At 47.8% G+C, this 20,234-nt stretch overlaps 1 protein-coding gene across 5 annotated transcripts in view; it reads left to right on the forward strand.

The window, feature by feature from the left end:
* The window catches only part of zbtb7b (zinc finger and BTB domain containing 7B), an 87,683-nt gene that overhangs the window by 35,518 nt on the left and 31,931 nt on the right, over positions 1 to 20,234 (forward strand). The window contains exon 1 of one of the 5 annotated variants that reach the window (XM_087985011.1): positions 10,159 to 10,362. The exons of 3 other annotated variants lie outside the window; for them this stretch is intronic. The gene's annotated coding sequence lies outside the window, so the exon portion shown is untranslated. Of the gene's footprint in view, positions 1 to 10,158; positions 10,500 to 20,234 lie in introns of those variants that run through there. One more of the 5 variants, XM_043683999.2, reaches the window with a different exon arrangement.

Consider the following 20,234-nt stretch of genomic DNA (forward strand, 5'->3'; position numbering starts at 1 on the left):
CAAAGTTTACAGGGAGAAGGCAGGAGAATGGGTTTGCAAATTGCATTAGCCACAAATGAATGGCAGAACTGACTTGCTGGGCTGAATGGCCAAATTCTATTCTCTGCATTTGCTTACTCATAAATCACATAGGCTGAGGTTTAATGAAAAGTGTCAACTTATGTGACAGTGATAAATCAAAACTCTCTCGCTCCATGGATGAAGAATTCCTTCAAAGAGAAACCGGTACTACGCGATGGTGCAGGATATGCATCTTGCTGGAAAACGAGACGTGACGTTGAAGGTTTCCGTCTGAGACTCCTCAGGATAGAATCGCAAGAATGCCAAATCTCAAAGGAAGCAACCATTTCCGCTGCATGAGAAACGTGGTGCTGATTGGCTGGCAAGCTATCTCTGGTCAGTCGTAGAATGCATCAGGGAACCACTCTATTAGACTGTACAAATTGTTGCTGCCTTTGAAAGTTTGAATTCTTGTGTCTGTCCTGATGAATGCAAAGCTATGCTGACATGTCCCTAAATGAAAAAATTCACTGTTGATCCTTATGCTCAAATCCTATCATGGCATCTGGGTGAACTTAACTTCAGCTAAGTAAGTAAATCTGGATTAAAGAGCCGGTCTTGCTGATGGTGACAAAAGCCCAGCTGGCTCATTGATGTCTTTCAGCGAAGGGAATCTGCCCAGTCTGAGCTTACATGTGACTCCAGACCCATACTGACATGGTTGACTTTTAAATTAACTTTTGAAACAGCCCAACTGTGCCACTTCAAACTATGAACTGCAAAGGGACATGCCCCGGTGCTGACCCTGCAGCAGCGCGTTGCTCCCTCGGTGCTGGCTGTCCGGCGGCGCGGTGCCCCCCTCGGCGCTCCCCGTCCGGCGGCGCGGTGCCCCCCTCGGCGCTCCCCGTCCGGCGGCGCGGTGCCCCCCTTGCGCTCGCCTTCCGGCGGCGCGGTGCCACCCTCGCGTTCGCCCTCTGGCAGTGTCGTGCTCCCTTGGCGACCACCCTGTGGCACCCCCTCAGCGCTCACCCTCAGTCAGCACTGCGCCCCCTCAGTGCTCGCCCTCTGATGTCACCTATTTGGATACAGCTGAACTGTATAGTGAAATGTTTGCCCCTCTCAGTGTGGTGCTGGACTTTAATGGATTGGCTTGATGCCTTGGTTTCACCCATCATGGTCAGTTCGAGAGTAGCTACCCCTCCACTTCTGCATCTCGGCTGTGATATATCAGCCTCAGGCTGGGTGTGGTGCAGATTCACAGGAGAGGCCTTGGGGACGAAAGGGTTAAATATCACGGCTCGATTACACAGGTTGGGCTTGTATTCCCTTAAATTTGGATTATCGTTTCTATAATTTTGCATGCAAGTGATTTGATCTGTTTAATCTGTTGAGAGCAGAACCTTCAAACCGAAGCTGAGGTATTCAACGCTAACGTCAGTAAGCACTTCCTCAGAAATCCGGAGCCCCCCACCCAACCTCCGAAATGAATGCTGTTGGGGCTAGGGGTGGGTGGGGTTCAATTGAAATTATAAAATCTGAGGTTTTAGTGGGTCTGGGGCCTGGGAAATGAATTGAATTTTGTACGGTTATCGTACTAAGGGATATGGAGTGAGGCCCATAGTTGAGTTCCAGATTGGCATGTCCTCGGGATGAATGGTCTGACACTTGATTCATGTAGCTCAATGGTTTCCTCCTGTTCCTGCCAGCCCTTTGGCTTGTCCTGGCTTGCTAGTTCTTTGTGCCAAATGGCCAATGCGCGCAGCAATACCTATCAAACTGCTTTTTGTGTGTGTGTGTGTGTGTGTGCGTGCGCGCACGCACGAGCGTGCAGCCCCCAGCCTTTAGAGACCTCAGAAGGGTGCAGAAATGCTCCTGTATTTGGTGTCTTTTTTTTCCAATCCAGAAGGTCTCTTGGAATCCAGATTTAAAGTGTGAGGGGCGCAGCGGAGGTGGAGGGTGGTGATGGTGGGAAGCTGGGCTCCTTGAGCTGGTTATTAAGGTTAACTTAAAATGGCTGACTCACCAACCACATATATCTGGCCGGGGCTGTTCAGGGACAAACGGAACCTTAAAGTAGGCTCCCAGTATAATCTGAAGCAAAACCACGGGATTTTGATAATTACTAGGTGGAAAGTCAGCTGGCGATGTCTGTCTCCAAATGTATGCTTACCTGTGAAGGGTTGGGCAGTATCTTTAGACAGAGGGGGCCCTGTGAAACTCTGTATATGTGTGTGACTGTGTATTTTCCCTTCCTTTTATCAGTTAGAAATTTTTTTTTTCAAACTCCCCGATGGAAGAAGCTGAACAGGCTATTTGCTGGTCCTTGCGTAGTTTTTTTTTCCCTCTAAGCTTCCTCTGTACTTGCAAGTTATTGCTGTGTTGGTGCATGACGCAACCCATTATAATACTCCTCATCGTATGAGGAAGTGGTGTTAAGCTTAGTGCACTGATCGATCACCTTAACCATTTGTATAGCAAATAACATCGCTGTTGTTAAAAAAAAAAGGAAGTGAGTTTGAATTTCATCAACATGTATAATCCTTCTAAACGGAGAGAGCCAATTTGGATCTATCCAGCTCCTCTCAACGTGGCAAAGCGAGTTATAGCCAGTGAAATACTTGAAGGATAATCACTGTTGTCATGTTGCACTGATTTGAATACAGGTTGTTCTGCTATAATGCGCGTTTCGTTAATGCAAATTCGCTATAACATAATTGGCAAATTGAGGACGCTGTTTCCGAAGCGCAAAGTTTTAATGCGTGTATTGGTTATGAGGTGATTCCGGCCCCATTAGTTTAAATGGTGCTGCTATTAGGTGATTTTTTTTTTTCTATGACGCGGGATTGCACGAGAATGGGACTACTGAGTTATAGCAGAACTGACTATACCATTCTCCTGCTGGCAAAAAATGCTAAGAAGGATCGGCCAGGCTTGAGGTGCTACCATTGTGCTGTCCCTCTTGCTTGAGGGACTTTGATGACGAGGTCCCCAGTTAGTCGAGGCTGGCTGTGCACAAAGAGCAACGGTGGATATATAATCTGAGAATCCCGCCAGTGCGGGAAAGAGGCCCTTTGGCCCTTCAAGTCTGCACCTACCCTCCGAAGAACATCTCAGGCAGACACAGTGCCAGTCCCCCAACCTATCTCCGTAACCCTGCATTTCCCATGGCTAATCCACCTAGCCCGCACATCCCCTGGACACTTATGGGACAATTTAGCATGGTCCATCTGTCTATCCTGCATGTCCCGGGACACTGAGACAATTTACCATGGTTAATCCACCTAAACTACACATCCCTGCACACTACAGGGGAATTTAGCATGGGCAGTCCACCCTAACCTGCACATCTTTGGACTGTGGAAGGAAACCAGAGCATCCGAAGGAAACCTATGCCGATATTGGGCAAACCTGTAAACTCCGTACAGACAGTTGCTCAAGGCTAGGAAGTGATCCTGGCTCTCTAGTGCTGTGAGGCAGCAGTGCTAACCACTGAGCCACTGTGCCGCCCCAATGCATTTGCGTTTCCATTTCCCATGGACACTGGCTGAATTCCTCACAGTCCTTCACAACCAGTGGAGACCTTTTACTGTGGCAGTAGCCTCTTAATGCAGGAAAATGGGGAGCCAGTTTGTGCACAGCAAGCTCCTGCAAGCAGCAATATATGATCCATCACTGTGATGTGGCATGTGAATATCGGACCCAGGCCGCTGATGATGGGACAGAGGCTCCTCTGGCAATGCAGCACTCCCACAGTGCTGGCGCTCGGGGGTTGTTCTTGATGCTTGGTTCTCTAGAGTCAGGACTCAAACCCAGAATCTTGTGCCGCAGAAATGTGCAATACTGCTCATGGCCAAGAACCATGGGATTACAGCATGGCTGGGGAATCCGGTATGCCTGATTCACTCTCCCAGTCGAGCTGAATTCTGTTACTGGCTAATTCCAGCACTAAGGCTCAAACTTTCAACTTAACTGGTGTTCCTGGTCAGTGACTGGGAGCAGGGTATCTGGTAGTACCACGATTGATCTCAGCACCTTCTTTAACCTCCAATGCGCCTACAGCAGCCTTCGTCTCCTGTCCCACTTTGTCTTTGCAACTTCCTGTTTTGCTGAGAGTCTCAGTCTCACCAAGCCGGCACAACAGGGAGATGGTTTGATTAATTTGCGTTTCCGACCCTCCATTTGCTAAGCAGCCACCCCTTTTGCAATCTGACAGTCCCAAATGAACATTCTGTTCTTCCATGGGATGTGGGCAGCGCTGGCAAGGCCATTTGCTGACCATCTTGAAGGTAATGGTGATCTGCTTTCTTGAGCTCCTTTGGCCCAGGCGTTGTCAGTAAGCCCCTGGGACTGGTGGCCCCCTCTGGTTGTCCTCCAATTTAGACCTTTGGCATGACGGAATAGCTCAATCGGGCCACTTCAGAGGAGTCAATAATGTCGTTTATGGGCCTGGAGTCAGACCCCATGAGGACGGCATATTTCATTCCCCATTAGTGAACCCAGCGGGCTTTTATGACAATCTGATGGTTGTCATGGTCACCGTCACCAAGACTAATTTCCAATTCCAGATTTTATTCATCGAATTTAACTTCCACCAGGGGACGGTGACAGGGTTTGAACCCACGTCCTTTAGAGCATTAGCCTGGGATTCCTAATTACTAGGCCAGTAGCATTACCACAACACCACTCTTTATCCACAATATCCCCTGCTCCTTTCCTCCAGGGCAGGGGAGTTTTGCACATTCATGCCAGGGAACGATCGACCAGTGAGCCTGATGTCGGTGGTGGGACAGTTGTTCGAGGGAATTCTGAGGATGTACATGTATTTGGATGTACATGTATTTGGAAAGGCAGGGACTGATTAGGGCTAGTCAACATGGCTTTGTGTGTGGGAAATCATGTCTCTCAAACTTAATTTGAGTTTTTTGAAGAAGTAACAAAGAGGATTGATGAGGGCAGAGCAGTAGATGTGATCTATATGGACTTCAGTAAGGTATTCGACAAGGTTCCCCATCGGAGACTGGTGAGCAAGGTTAGATCTCATGGAATACAGGGAGAACTAGCCATTTGGATACAGAACTGGCTCAAAGGTAGAATAAAGAGGATGGTGGAGGAGGGTTGTTTTACTGACTGGAGGCCTGTGACCAGCGGAGTGCCACAAGGATCGGTGCTGGATCTACTTTTCGTCATTTATATAAATGATTTGGATATGAGCATAAGAGGCATAGTTAGTGAGTTTGCAGATGACACCAAACTTGGAGGTGTAGTGGACAGTAAAGAAGGTTACCTCAGATTACAACAGGATCTGGACCAGATGGGCCAATGGGCTGAGAAGTGGCAGATGGAGTTTAATTCAGATAAATGCGAGCTGCTGCATTTTGGAAAAGCAAATCAGGGCAGGACTTATATACTTAATGGTAAGGTCCTAGGGAGTGTTGCTGAACAAAGAGACCTTGGAGTGCAGGTTCATAGCTCCTTAAAAGTAGAGTCGCAGGTAGATAGGATAGTGAAGGAGGTGTTTGGTATGCTTTCCTTTATTGGTCAGAGTATTGAGTACAGGAGTTGGGAGGTCATGTTGTGGCTGTACAGGACAGTGGTTAGACCACTGTTGGAATATTGCGTGCAATTCTGGTCTCCTTCCTATCGGAAAGATGATGTGAAACTTGAAAGGGTTCAGAAAGGATTTACAAGGATGTTGCCAGGATTGGAGGGTTTGAGCTTCAGGGAGAGGCTGAACAGGCTGGGGCTGTTTTCCCTGGAGCGTCGGAGGCTGAGGGGTGACCTTCTAGAGGTTTATAAAATCATGAGGGGCATGGATAGGGTAAATAGGCAAAGTCCTTTTCCTGGGTTGGGGGAGTCCAGAACTAGTGGGGGCATAGGTTTAGAGTGAGAGAGGAAAGATAGGAAAGAGACCTAAGGGGCAACTTTTTCACAGAGGGTGGTACGTGTATGGAATGAACTGCCAGAGGATGTGGTGGAGGCTGGTGCAATGACAGCATTTAAAAGGCATCTCAATAGGTATATGAATAGGAAGGGTTTGGAGGGATATGGGCCGGGTGCTGGCAGGTGGGACTAGAATGGGTTGGGATATCTGCTCGGCGTGGACGGGTTGGACCGAAGGGTTTGTTTCTGTGCTGTACGTCTCTATGACTCTATGTAGTCTCTTCTTTCTTGGCATGTGCTGCTGTTCACTGATGACAGGGTCCGGATGCTTGATTGTGCTCTGTTCCGTTGTGTTGGTGAAACAGACCCAGAGGCCCAGGAGCTCCGGATAGGGACTCAAAACTAATTAGTGGACGTGACATTGAGGTTCCAGCTGTGTATTTTATTTCTCCAATATTCTCTCCCCGCCTCTTCCTCTTACACCGTGAATCAAGAAGCACAAATCAGGATCTTGATCAGTTCAGAGAGCGGGAGAGGAAATGGATCTGGGAAAGAATAAATCCTCAAAGGGCCACTCTTGCAACATTTAAAGTTTATTTTTGTACTGTAGACCTCGCAATGGTTTAAAGTTCAGATCAAGCCAAGTCGCTTTTATAATGCCTTCTCCTGGGACTGTTTGGCAATAGTTTCGGTCCCCTTATCTGAGGAAGGTATACCAGCATTGGAGGTAGTCCAGAGAAGGTTTAGTCATAGAGTCGTACAGAACAGAAACAGATCTTTGGCCCCAACTTGTTCATGCTGATCAAATTTCCCAAAGTAAATCCAGTCCTGCTTGGCCCATATCCCTCTAAATCTTTCCTATCCACGTACCTGTCCAAACATCTTTTAAATGTTGCAACTGTACCTGAATTTACCATTTCCTCTGGCAGTTAATTCCATACACTCACCACCCTCTGCATGAAAAGGTTGCCCCCTGAACTCCCTTTTTAAATCTTTCTCCTCTCACCTTATAAATATGCTCTCTAGTCTTGAAATCCCCTATCCTCCGGAAAAGATCTTTGCTCTGCAATTGATCTGTGCCCCTCATGATTTCACAAACCTCCGTAAGGTCACCCTGCAACCTCATACGCTCCAATGACAAATATCCCACCCTATCCAGCCTCTCCTTATAACTCAAACCCTCCGTTCCTGGCAACATCCTGATAAGTCTTTTCTGAACCCTCTCCAGTTTAAAAATATTCTTCCGATAGGAGATCAGAACTGTACATAATATTCCAAAAATGGCCTCACCAGCATGTACAACCACAAATGATGTCTCAACACTTGTACTCAACGGTTAAGCTATTGAAACAAGTTGGATCCTTAAGGGAGTTGAAAAGGTAGATGCAGAGCGATTATTTCCCGTGGTGGGAGAGAGGAGGGCATAATCTCAGAATAAGGGTCACAAATGTAAGACAGAGATGAGGAATTTCTTCACTCAGGGTGAGGAATGTGTTGGCTCACTACCTGCAGAGGGTTTTCCAAGGCTGGGTTGTTAAGTATATTCAAGGCTGAGGTTGACAGACTTGAAATCGGGAAAGGAATCAGAGATTACCGCAACAAAACAGGGAAGTTAAGTTGAGGGTGATCACGTCAGCTATGATCTCATTGAATGACAGAGCAGACTTGATGGGCCGAATGATCTAATTCTGCTCCTACATCTTGTCTTGTTTGATAGATATCCAATTAGATATTATTGCCCGTGTAAGCACTTTATTTAATTATGTAGAAGTGGGTCTAGGAGGTAGGAAGTTAGGGCAGAGATCAGCTGCCAGTCAGGCTCTGGTCACTCTCATCTCTGCATCAGAGTTACAAAATTTGAGCACCAATTTAAGCTGATATTAGGAGGGTCAGCGCCGAGGGAGCGCGGTGCTGTCGGAGGGGCGGCGCCGAGGGAGGCACGGCGCTGTCGGAGGGGCGGCGCCGAGGGAGGCACGGCGCTGTCGGAGGGTCGGCGCCGAGGGAGGGCGGCGCTGTCGGAGGGTCGGCGCCGAGGGAGCGCGGCGCTGTCGGAGGGTCGGCGCGAGGGAGCGCGGCGCTGTCGGGAGGGCCGGCGCTGTCGGGAGGGCCGGCGCTGTCGGGAGGGCCGGCGCTGTCGGAGGGTCGGCGCGTGAGAGGGTGCTGCACTTTTGAAGTTGCTGTCTTCCAGATGAGATATTTATTTTCTAAAGCTGTTGAGCAAGATCCCACAGCTGCTGTCGGAAGAAGAGTGGGAGTGTAAGGAGCCTCCTGGGTTTCCTGGTATCAATGTTTATCTCACAAGCAACATCTCTGAAACAAGTCCTCTGATTATTATCATGTTGCAATCATTCCCACTATAAGAATATGGTCGTTAAGGGTGGCAAGTCAGTAGGCAATGCTACAGAAATACAAGTTCCTCCTTGTGTGGAGAGTTTTAGCAGCGTTCTGCCATTTTCCTTTTACTGTCTCTTCACCCTGCTGCTGTGTCAGAGCTTTCTGTCCCTGGGCACCTCTGCCATTAGTTCCACTTGCCTGAATCTAGTCAGTGCTTTTGCTGATTCCTGCTTACACATAAGGGACCTTGAGCTGTTCCCCAACCGATGGATTGGACACGCCGTCTGTCAGGAAACTCGAGACCCTATTGGGAAGGGGTCAACGGTCCTTGCATGGGACATGGGCGTTGCTAGCAAGGACCTGTCCCTAGTTGCCCTTTGAACTGAGTATCCTGCTCGGGTCTATTTTAAAGGGAGATTAGGAGTCGACACCAATCAGTCAGGGATAGCAATAACTCCCTCACATCCCATTGCAAGAATGAAGCAGAGAATAAGGAAAGGGAGAATGGATCTGATTTGAAGTCGTTCCATTTAATGTATGGAAGGATTTTTTTTCTTTATAAAATTTAGACTCAGCTTTTTTCGTTACTGGAGTGATACAGCATGGAAACAGATCCATTGGTGCAACCAGTCCATGTCGATCACAGTCCCAAATTAAACTAGTCCCACCTGCCTGCACTTGGTCTATGTCCCTCCAAACATTTCTTATTCATGTACTTATCCGAATGTCTTTTTGAACATTTAACTGTACCCACATCCACCACTTCCTCTGGAAGTTCAATCCACACTCAAGCCACCCTGTGTAAAACAAAAAAATTGTCCTCATGTCTTTTTAAAGTCTTACTCCTCTCACTTTAAATATATGCCCCCAGTCTTGAAATCCCCCATCCTAGGGGAAAGGCAATTGCCATTCCCCTTATCAATGCCCCTCATGATTTTATAAACCTCTATAAGGTCACCCCCTCAACCATCTCCAGTCCAATGGAAAATGTCCCAGCCTGTTCAACCTGTCCTTGTAACTTAAACCTTCCATTCCTGGCAACATCCTGGTAAATCTCTTCTGAACCCTCTCCAGCTTAATAATATTCTGTTGTGGCACTGCTGGTGAGGCTGACATTTGTTGCCCGTCACTAGTTGCTCTCGAGCTGAGCGACTTGAGGCAATTCAGAGGGCATTCAGAGTTATTGTTGCGTGCCTGGAGTCACATGTGGGCCCAGAGCGAATATGGACAGCCGATTTCCTTTCCCCAAAAGTGACAATCAATGACGGTTGTCACTGTGACCTTGAAATTACGTAGTTGTGCCTGCACCATCCAGTCCTAGGGCAAAAGTCCATGTTTGGTACATAAGGAAGAGATTGCATGTGTGCGTGCTGGGGAGGGGACTGGATGAGTGGGGCTTGGCGATTGTTATGGTTTGGAGACGCCGGTGTCGGACTGGGGTGGACAAAGTTTAAAAATCACCCAACACCAGGTTATAGTCCAACAGGTTTACTTGGAAGCACTAGCTTTCGGAGCGACGCTGCTTCATCAGGTGGTTGTGATTTTTAACTTTGGCGATTGTGTGAGCTTGAAGGAAGGGGGCCAGGTTTTGGTGGATGGGCTTGCAGTTGGCATGGCAAGAACTGGAGAAAATTGGACAGACCATAGAGCCAAGTCAGTGGACGAGCGGTGGTGAAAATCTAATAAACAATACATTCTACCTGGGACCCTGACAATCCAAGGCTTGAGAGCGAAAGCTTGACTTGTCACTGCCTGCAGCGAATGTTGTCAAACCTGCAACTCCCCTCCACCCACAATCGGCTCAGTCTGTGCTCTATCAGTTTCGACTTCTGCAATTATTGTGTCCACAATTTCAGCTACGACTTCCTCATCATTATTGGTATCAAAACCTCTATTAAAAGTTTGGATATAAATAGGTCACTGAGTAGGCGGGGAGCTGAGTTGTAAGTCGCAACTGCCTGCTATAGCAACCCGACTCTTCCGAATTAAAGAGGAAAGGAATATATCGTTTTAATGTTGGGTTTTTTATGCCAGTGGGAGAAATGCTGCCCTGGTTACCCGTAGGGAGCCCGCAGAGGGTTAAAAGCACTTCTCTGAGCTTTATGGACGCGACCCTGAGGCGTGGGTGTAGCAGTCATACTTTCAGAGGTGGGGAACTGGTCTAGTCAAATTACTTAGAGAACTGCCAGGACAGAGTCGAAAGAGAGGGAGGAAAATACGAGTAGATTCCTTGGTAGATCTGTTGGCATTTGAAGAAGTCCATTCTTCAAGCTTTGAAGAGGAAGGTAAGAAAAGGTGCCAGTAATTCCGGCCCCTGCAATTGCATGTTTTAAACATGGGGAAGTGGTGAGCCAGCGAGTTCAGTGCTGCCAGCGAGGGAACTTTATATACCAGCTCCTGGATCGAGGCGCTGAAGGGTGTATTTGCAGAGCCATTTTGGAAGGTGTGTGTGCGTGTGCGGCACTGCGTCGTACTGTTAACCTGTCTGCAGTGTCGGCAGGTTTGTACTAGCTGAGCCGGAGCAAATGAATGTCGTAGCGTTTGAAAGGCAAAAAAAAAACTATTCAGCTTGTGTGTTCGGTGTCCGAGACAGGTTTGGAGTCATGACCATTTGCTTCCTTTTGCAAATATAATTGCCAAGGACAAACTACTGAGCGCTAAAGTGTTCGTTAATAAAACTGAAAGGCCGAGCTCTGGACCCTTCACTGGGTGGTTTTGTAACCTTAAAAAAAAACAATTGGAATTTGGGTCATTGCCATTTTGACTGTTCTAGATTATAGCTGCTGTGCCTGGGCCATATGAAGTAGGAACCTGCATCACATTACAAATAAAAATTGCTCTCGGGTAGCAAATTCGTTTTTAAAACATGTGTCCCTCTAATCTCTCAGACTTTGACTTGTAGAGCCTTTAATTGCTGTGTGTGTCTGTACCATGTATCTGTGTCTGACTTCTCTGCATGCATGTATGTATCTCTCTCTCTCTCTCTCTGTCTCTCTCTCTCTCTCTCTCTCTCTCTCTCTCTCTCTCTCTCTGTGTTTCTCTCTCTCTCTCGCTCTCTCTCTCTCTCTCTCTCTCTCTGTGTTTCTCTCTCTCTCTCGCTCTCTCTCTCTCTCTCTCTCTCTGTGTTTCTCTCTCTCTCGCTCTCTGTCTGTCTGTCTGTCTGTCTGTCTTCTTCCCCCGCCCCCGTCTTTGTTTGTGCCTCCCAGCTTGTGTTTCTGTATTAATATCTATGCCTATGTACAGGTGTGGTCTCTGTCTCTGGCTACCTGTGTGTTTTTGTGTATGTACACGCTCACACCTCAGGTCAGAATGAGGGTCTCGGCTATCTTCTCTCTCTCTCTCTCTCTCTCTCTGGGGAGTTCTCCGGGTCATCTACCTCTGCTTCTGTTGTATACCAGTTGAGAAAGATTGATTGCTTTGAGTGGTCAGCAACTATTTTTGCCTTGTATCAGGCCATTGACAGAATGGCAGAAGGCAAGCTCAATGGAGCTGATTGATTAGATTATATTCCCTACAGTATGGAAACAAGCCATTCGGCTCAATAAGTCCACACTGACCCTCCGAAGAGCAACCCACCCAGACCCATTCCCCTACTGACTAATGCACCTAACACTATGGGCAATTTAGCATGACCAATTCACCTGACCTGCGTTTCTTTTGGACTGTGGGAGGAAACCTGAGCACCTGGAGGAAACCCACGCGGACACGGGGGGGAGAATGTGCAAACTCCACACAGACAGTCGCCCGAGGTGGGAATCCTACCCGGGTCTCTGGTGCTGTGAGGCAGCAGTGCTAACCACTGAGCCACCGCGCCGCCCTAAAGACATTGTAGGGATGTCATGGAGATTGGTTACAGACATTTATCTTGAGAAATGAAAGTGGGTTTGAGGCCTGTATGATGTTTCGTCCAAGAAGTTGGCTTCCTTTAAATGCTGGCTACGCCATCAGTTTGTGTTAAGCGAATGGATGAAATGCATAGCACAAAAGAAATACTAACGCTTTTAATACACAAAAACAGATTGTTACCTTAAGCAGCAGTGAATTGTAAGTATCCTCCTCCCTTTGCGTAAAGAAATGGCACCTCATCCGGGTCCTAAGCAGCCTGTTTGTTATCTTGTGTTTGGACCCTTGATGTGTCTCATCTCTCCCAGCCAGGAGGAACCATCTTTCTTGCATCTACCCTGTGTCGAGCCCTGTCAGAATTTTGTCTGCTTCAGTGAAATCACCCTGTCATTGATAAACTCTGGAGAATACAGGGCCAATCTCCTTAAACTCTCCTCCAAAACCATGCCGCCATCCCAGGGATTGAACTGGTGAATTTTAGATGCATGCCCTCTGTTATGAATATATCCTCCCTTAGGTAAGGCCAAATTGTGCACCATACTACAGGTCCCACTGAGAGCAAATACAATTGCGGTAAAACATCCTTACTTGTGTACACAAATCCTCACACGGCAGTGATCATGGCTGGGGCTAGGAAGTGTGCCGGTCTGTATAGAATTGGTCAGTGTTCCCGCTCCGTATCGGTGTGGAATGCTTCGAGGTCTGCTTTGCAGCCGCACGCTAAGGAGGAGTTGGGTACTTGGGGCAACTGGGAGTTTATAGAATGTCTACAGTGTGAAAACAGGAGATTCAGCCCTTCAAGTCCACGTTGATCCTCCGAAGAGCATCCCACCCAGACCCAAACCTTTATCTTATCCCTGTAACCCTGCATTCCTGAGGGCTAACCCACCTAACCTACACACCTTTGGACCGTGGGGATGAACCAGAACACCAGGGACATGGGGTGAATGTGCAAACACAAGCAGTCACCTGAGGCTGGAATCGACCCCCGTGTCCCTGGCGCTGATCAGTGCTAACCACTGAGGTACTGTGCTAACCCAAGTCACACGGTGCAGGCCAAAGACCAGCAAGAGTATGTCCTTTCATAGGCCAGGACGGCAGGGATGATGTTTGGAGAGGGCAAGAGGAGATCAGCACTGTTCAAAGGTTTATAAAACAATTGAGTGCCGTGCGCATGTGGAACATTGGCATAAATATGGAGCTCACACTTCACTATGAAGAATAGGCTGATGTCTCTGGTTGACTCTGGGCTTTTCCTTTAAAACTCCAAACCTTCCTCTGAGAATTAAAATAATATTTTATTCCCTCCACTGAAATGTAAGGAAGTGTGCCGTCCTTATTTTCATTATCTGTTTGACCAAGCTGTCTGAGTCAGGGGTGCAAGGAGCTCTGTGCATTCTCAAGTTGGGCATGTTTGTGTGCGAGTGGTTCAGTCACTTGGAAACCATACTGATAGTTTTGAGCTGAGATGAGTCACGAGGCCTGAAGTTGAGGTTTGGACAGAGTGTTGAGGCATCAGTCGCTGTATGAGAGGCAGTAATTTGCACGTGCCCCATTTTGGTGCACTCTTGTTGTTGATGGCATGCTTCTGGACTTGAGTCTGTAACCTAGGCTGGTGTTCCAGCTGGTATTGAGGCGCTGACTGTCAGCTGTATCAGGTATTCAGGCAAACATCAAAGTGAGACCCTCGCTGCGTCGCCTGTGGACTGCAGCCCACAGTGTGACCTTTGAGATTGGAGAGCGCTGTCAGTGACTGAAAAATTGAACAATCCCTCTTCGCATGTGCGATGTCTCGTTGCCCACAATGATGGTTGTATGTGCCTATCTAAGTTGCAGAAAACAAGGGGTTATCTGTAAACTTCATTTTTGATAAACCCAATACCCTCTCTGACAGTGCAGCACTGATCTTCTGACGGTGCAGCGCTCCCTGAATGCTGACCCTCTGATGCAACTCTGACCCTCCGATAGCGCGGCCCTCTCAGACCGCTGACCCTCCGATAGCGCGGCCCTCAGACCGCTGACCCTCCGATAGCGCAGCCCACCAGACCGCTGACCCTCCGATAGCGCGGCCCTCTCAGACCGCTGACCCTCCGATAGCGCAGCCCTCCCGGACTGCTGACCCTCCGATAGCGCGGCCCACCAGACCGCTGACCCTCCGATAGCGTGGCCCTCCCAGACCGCTGACCCTCCGATAGCGCGACCCGTTCCCTTGGTATATCTACTGGGAGTATCAGCCTGGATCCTTGTGATCGGATTCAGGAATGGGACTTGAACATGTTGACTGAGGAGTGAGAGCTACACAGTTGATCCTGCTCTTGTCTTGATACTTTAATATTTCAGTGAATACTGTAGTAGTCTTGATCTCTTCCGCTTGCTTAGGTATGCCCTTAGCCGATGACTTTGCAGACTCATGCTTTTACCGTGGTCTTGAAAGGGACTTTTAAAGCCTCAAGGCTATTTAATCTATGGGCCAAAGAAAATCCAGTGTTGCTGTGACCTCTGATAGCTTTGGTCACCACCCACTGGGTTGAGAGTGACCTAGTTTTGTTTTCTGGGGATGGTGAGTGTGTTGTATCACGTGCAGCACCATTTGGAGCAGCCTAATTAATCCCCCCGGCGTCACTGGAATATCAACTGATTGCTTGTCAATCTGGGGCAGGAAGTGCAGTGTCAGCACAGACTAGCAATTGATGCCAATTCAGTAAGCAATGCAAGATTTCCATAAACTAGCTGTGGGCCTTTGAGGTTTCAGCTTCCCAAAAAAAATAAGAAGGCATTGTGGTTTGATGGCTGTAATTGGTCCCCGGCCTCCGATTAAGTTGGAGCCCTGATCGCTCCAAGGTCTTTTTTTTTTAAAAAAAAAGTAAAGTAAAAGCACACGGTGTCAACTTCTCAGAGGCGAGCACTTTGGGTAGAAGATTGCTAGCCCTTCCGGGAAATTGCTCCTTCCACCCGGAGCGGGGTAACAGACAGCTGTTTGTACCTGTGCTAGATGTTGTTGGGGCAGCACTGTGGAGCTGTGTGCGTGCATCATATGCCACAGGGCAGAGCCTGTCCCCTTGACGCAAGAGACACCGTGGTAGGGAATAGCGAGGGTGGTCCCAGCTGGCAGGATGGGTGGTCTTATCTTTAGTGAGCCAGGCACTCTTCGCCCTCCACATCTCGCATTTTTGGACGTTTACAAAGCACTTGCTTAGCTGTGCACTTTCACTCTCCCTTTTATTCTGTGGATGGATGCAGCTGTCGCTGACTAGGTTGCCCAGTCCCTAATTGCCCCTCAGTGTCCTGCTCAGCCCATTTCAGAGGGCAGCTAAGAGTTGACCCCTTTGCTGTGGGGTCTGGAGTCACATGCAGGACTGGACCGGGTCAGGACTGCAGATTTCCGTCCCTGTTACTGAATCCCCATGTGGGTTTTTACCACAATCGACAATGGTTGTCATGATCACCATCCCTGCGGCTTTCAATTTCAGACTTTATTCATTAAGTTTAAACTGTTCTAGGTGCCGTGGTAGCATTTGGACCTGTGTCCCTCAAAACATTAGGCCAGGTCTCTGGGATACCAGTACCAGTAATGGCACCACAACGTCAAAATCCCTTCTCTCCTGCATTCAGACAGGCCTCAGATTCCAAGTTACAGGAGAATACTTGGGGACGGATACCAGGTTTGGTGAGGGAGTTGCATAGCAGAATTGCCTGGAAAGGATGGGTGAGGCTAATTTTACAAAGGCTGCCATGGGCAAAGCTAACATCAAATGGGCTGAGTCGTCACCTTTGCACAAATGGATTTCTTCTGAAGTGCCAGACTAATAGAGTCAGTGTGATAAGAGTAGGGGCAATTGGTGCTGAATTGATTGGCCTCTGTGAGGGATAATATGCGCATGACACCACAAAGTTAAAGCACGGAGGAGATGAGAGAAATCAGAAACCATTGATGATGTGCTTGGTGATGTGATGATGTGCAAAATCAGCAGTTTTGTGATTTTAAAATCCTGCCGATTGCGACTGGGAGAAGGAGACTGAGAGAGCAGGAGGTTGTAAGTCATGAGGAGATTCTGAGCACAGGGGCGAGGCATCCTTTACGTCTGTATTGTAGGGAAGGTTGATGCATTTGGGGAATCATTGAGAAACGAAGTGTTGCTTAGAAATAAAAGATCACAGAGAGGAAGCAACGGGAGCTGAGTGTAAAGACTACAGGGGAGAGGGTGATCTTTATCCAATGAATAGGATTTGACCTGTCCAGTTCCACTGTAATCAGATGGGTCAGATTGGGCAGATGTACAAATCCTATCATGCGGTTGGTTGGGGGAGCTTAAATGCTAATAAATTTTGCTTGCTTTCCTGGGAGTAGTGTCTCAAAACTGCTCTCATTACAGTGTTAAAATAATTTATGGATATTGGGAAAAGTGAAGAAATCCTTTACTATTGCTGGCGTGTACTTTAATCTTTGGATAAGTATGATAGAAATGACCTTTCTCTCTTGTAGGTCTCCCTTGCCTGGGCTCTCTTGCCCATGCTCGCCAACTCTCGCACTCACCCTCTCCCTTTCATATCTTATTCCCTCATTCTCTCTCTCTCTCTCTCACCCTTGCATTCTCTCATTCTCTATATTCTACTCAGGTTTTCTCTGTCTTTCACTCTCTCACTTACTCTTGCCCCTGTAACGCCTGGCTCCCCCGACTCTCCAGCATCCCTGTCTCCAGGCCCCCCCACCCCCTTCTCCAGCCTCCTCCTCGCTTTCCAGTATGATCCCTCTCCCGTTGCTTCGGTTATGTAATTTCCTGATTTATATTTGTGGTTAATCACTCCTGTGATTTCTCTCTCAATATGTCTTGTTCCACCGCATGTTGTAGGGATATGACTGAACACCTCAGAAAGCTGAACTGCATGCAGAATGCCTCAACCTATTTTCTTAGAATGACTTGAAACTTGAAATCCAGTAACTATTTGAGATGTCTGCCTGACAACATAACTATCAGATTAAAATGGGGAGTTGGACATCACTTGCTGCAGGTTGGCAATTTACGACCATCCACTATCATCAACCAAATAAAGCAAAATGTCAAGGTTAGTTGAAGTGTAGAGTTTGATGGCTGAATCAGACAAGTGGTCTGAGCCTAGGTCAAAGACGTTGGTTTTAAGGAGTGTTTTAAAGGAGGAGAAAGAGAGAGAGAGAGAGAGAGGCGGAGAGGTTTCAGGAGGGAATGTCAGAAACTGGTCCTCAAGCAGCTGGATGCACAGCTGTCAATGGCGAAACATAATGGCAGGGTTATGGTGGACGGGTGGGTGAGTGGAGGCGAGTCCACAAAGAGATCAGCCATGATCTGAATGAATGGCGAAGCAAGCTCAAGGGGCCAGATGGCCTAATCCTGCTCCAGCTTTTCAAGTTCTTATGATTGGAATCGAGGGATGCTCAAGAACCATAGATATAACTGAATCCCAAGCTCCAACAAAGCATTTTTGTGTATTTGTACTTCTCGTTTCACTATCCTGATGAAGGGCTTATGCCCAAAATGTCGACTCTCCTGCTTCTCGGATACTGTCTTGACCCGCTGTGCTTTTCCAGCACCACACTTTTCTACTCTGTTTCACTATCTGCTCAATCTTCAGGACATGCTACATTGAGAAATTGAAAGCATTGTGTATCCTCACAATCTTTGCCAAATTTCCTTTGAGTGATTTGAGGATATTGAATGTTGTACTTTTTCAGCTTGGTTAACGGATACCAATGTCTGCTACATGTTGTGTCTGTGCTGTCTCTTCCCCAGTGCAATCGAAAACTGGTAAGAGCCCTGCTCACTCACCTCTGAGCCCTATACCTTCGACAACCTCTAATTGTTTGAATAGCCCTCACTCCCATGTACACCGATGTCAAAATGTCTCATACTCCTAATAATTCAGTTAAATTTACCTCATCATCGGCTTGGTACCTTCCAAATTAATGTTTCCTCACCACTGCTCATCAAAACCTTTTTCTCCTGCTATTTCACCTTGTGGAACTTTGATCAAATCTGAAATAAAAGCAGAGTGCGCAGGTCTGGCACTATCTATGGAGAGAGAAACAGAGTTAACGTTTTGAATCCAGTATGACTGTTCTTGCTGTGAAGATGAGCCATATCATATGTCAACAAGATAGAATCCACGCGCACCCCCCCCCCACTGGTCCTCATCTTCCACCCCATCAATCTCCAGATACAACATATCATCTTCTGCCATTTCTGCTACATACAGTCAGACCCCACTACCAGAGATCTATTTCCCTCCCCACCCATATCAGCATTCTGCAGAGACCATTCCCTCCATGGCTCCCTTGTTAGATCCACACCCCCACTCCCAAATCAGCCTTCACTCCCGGCACCTTCCCTTGCCACCGCAAGAGGTGTAAAAACCTGTGCTCACCCCCATCCAAGGCCCCAAAGGATCCTTCCACGTCCGGCAGAGATTTTCCTGCATGTCCAAACACCTCATCTACTATGTTCATTGCTCTCGATGTGGTCTCCTCTACATCGGAGGAGACAGGACACCAACTCACCAATCCCACCGCCCTATGGCCTCTCCCACACCGTCAAGGACATGCAAGAACTGGGCTGCCTCCACCATCCAATCCTAGTCCCCAAATGCCTGGAGAAGAATGCCTCATCTTCCGCCTTGGACCCTCCAACACACAGCATCAACATTGATTTCGCCAGTTCCCTCATCTTACCCCCCCCCCCCCCCCCCCCCCCAACCTCATCCCAGATCCAACCTTCCAACTCTGCACCGCCCTCTTGAACTGTCCACTTGTTCATCTTCCTTCCTACCTATCTGCTCTACCCTCTACTCTAACCTATCACCATCACCCCCCCCCCCCCCCCCCCCCGCTCCCTATTTATCGCTCAGCCCTCTTCCTGCCACATTCCTGATGAAGGGCTTATGCCTGAAATGTTGACTGTCCTGCTCCTCGGATGCTGCCTGACCTGCTGTGCTTTTCTCGCGCCACACTTTTTGACTCTGATCTCCAGCATCTGCAGTCCTCGTGTGGACTTTCTCCATGTGGATGCTCCTACAAGGGGCATGGCAGTGCAGGATCTAATTCTGGGAAATGAAGCCAGTCAGGTGTTCGAGGTGACAGTGGCAGGTGCATTTTAGTGATTTTTAAGTACAGTTTAGATTTGTTTTGGAAAATGAGAAAGGTGGCCTGTTTTTAAAAAAACAAAATGGCTTTGCCGTTGTGTAAAGCAGCTGAAAAATGTGTTGCTGGAAAAGTGCAGCAGGTCAGGCAGTGTCCAAGGAGCAGGAGAATCGACGTTTCGGGCATAAGCCCTTCTTCGGACTTTATTAAAATAAGTCGGGATTGGGCCAAAATGGGAACAGCTATTTGAGGATAAATCTACAGCACAACAGTGGGAGGCATTCAAAAAGGTACTGGGGGAGAAGTACAAGCCATGCATTGTTCCCTTTAGGATGAAATGTAGGATCAACAAGCCCAGAGGACCATAGATGTCCAGGAAAGGGGCATCGGAGTATGGCAACATATTACACTTTTCACCGTGTTTATTTGTTGAATGCAAGTGACAATAAATTAGTCAATTCAAATCGATTAAATGCAGATACAGAATTTGAGAAAATGGACTCTTGAGCGGATTGATGTAAGGAACAAGGAGGCTTTGGTGAATTTTAAAATGGACAAATCCCCAGATTCGGTTGAGTTGTATCCTAGATTTCTGCGGTGGGGGGGGGGGGGGGGGGGGGGCTAAGGAGGAAATTACAGGGGCCTCCAGCCAAATGTTTTAATTGTCTCTGGCCGCAGCGGTGGTGCCACTTTGCAAGAAGGTTGGTCGACGTAGACAAGGCCAGCGAGTCTTAACATCAGTGGTATGGAAGCTATTGTAGAAAGTAGTTCAGGAGAAAATTAATCTCCAGTTAGGGAGGTTAAGGTTCAGTCAGGAATAGTCTGTGTGGCAAGATCAGAGAAAGATCATACCTAAAACAAAAAATCTAGTAGAATCTTTTTGAGGAGGTGATCAAGTGTTTACTGAAGGTAGCGCAGGTCTTATTGCTTATATGGATTTTAGCAAGGCCTTTGACAAGGTCCCACATCGGAAACCGATTTTAAAAATGTCAACGGTCCTGGCCAGTTGGATCCAGGATTGGCTTAGCGGTAGGAGGTGGTGGTAGTAGGCTGTTTGTGTGACTGGAGC

The sequence above is a fragment of the Chiloscyllium plagiosum genome, unplaced genomic scaffold (assembly GCF_037043375.1).
Source record: "Chiloscyllium plagiosum isolate Xiang-an unplaced genomic scaffold, Cpla_swu_hap1 HiC_scaffold_50, whole genome shotgun sequence".
Classification (NCBI taxonomy): Eukaryota; Metazoa; Chordata; class Chondrichthyes; order Orectolobiformes; family Hemiscylliidae; genus Chiloscyllium; species Chiloscyllium plagiosum.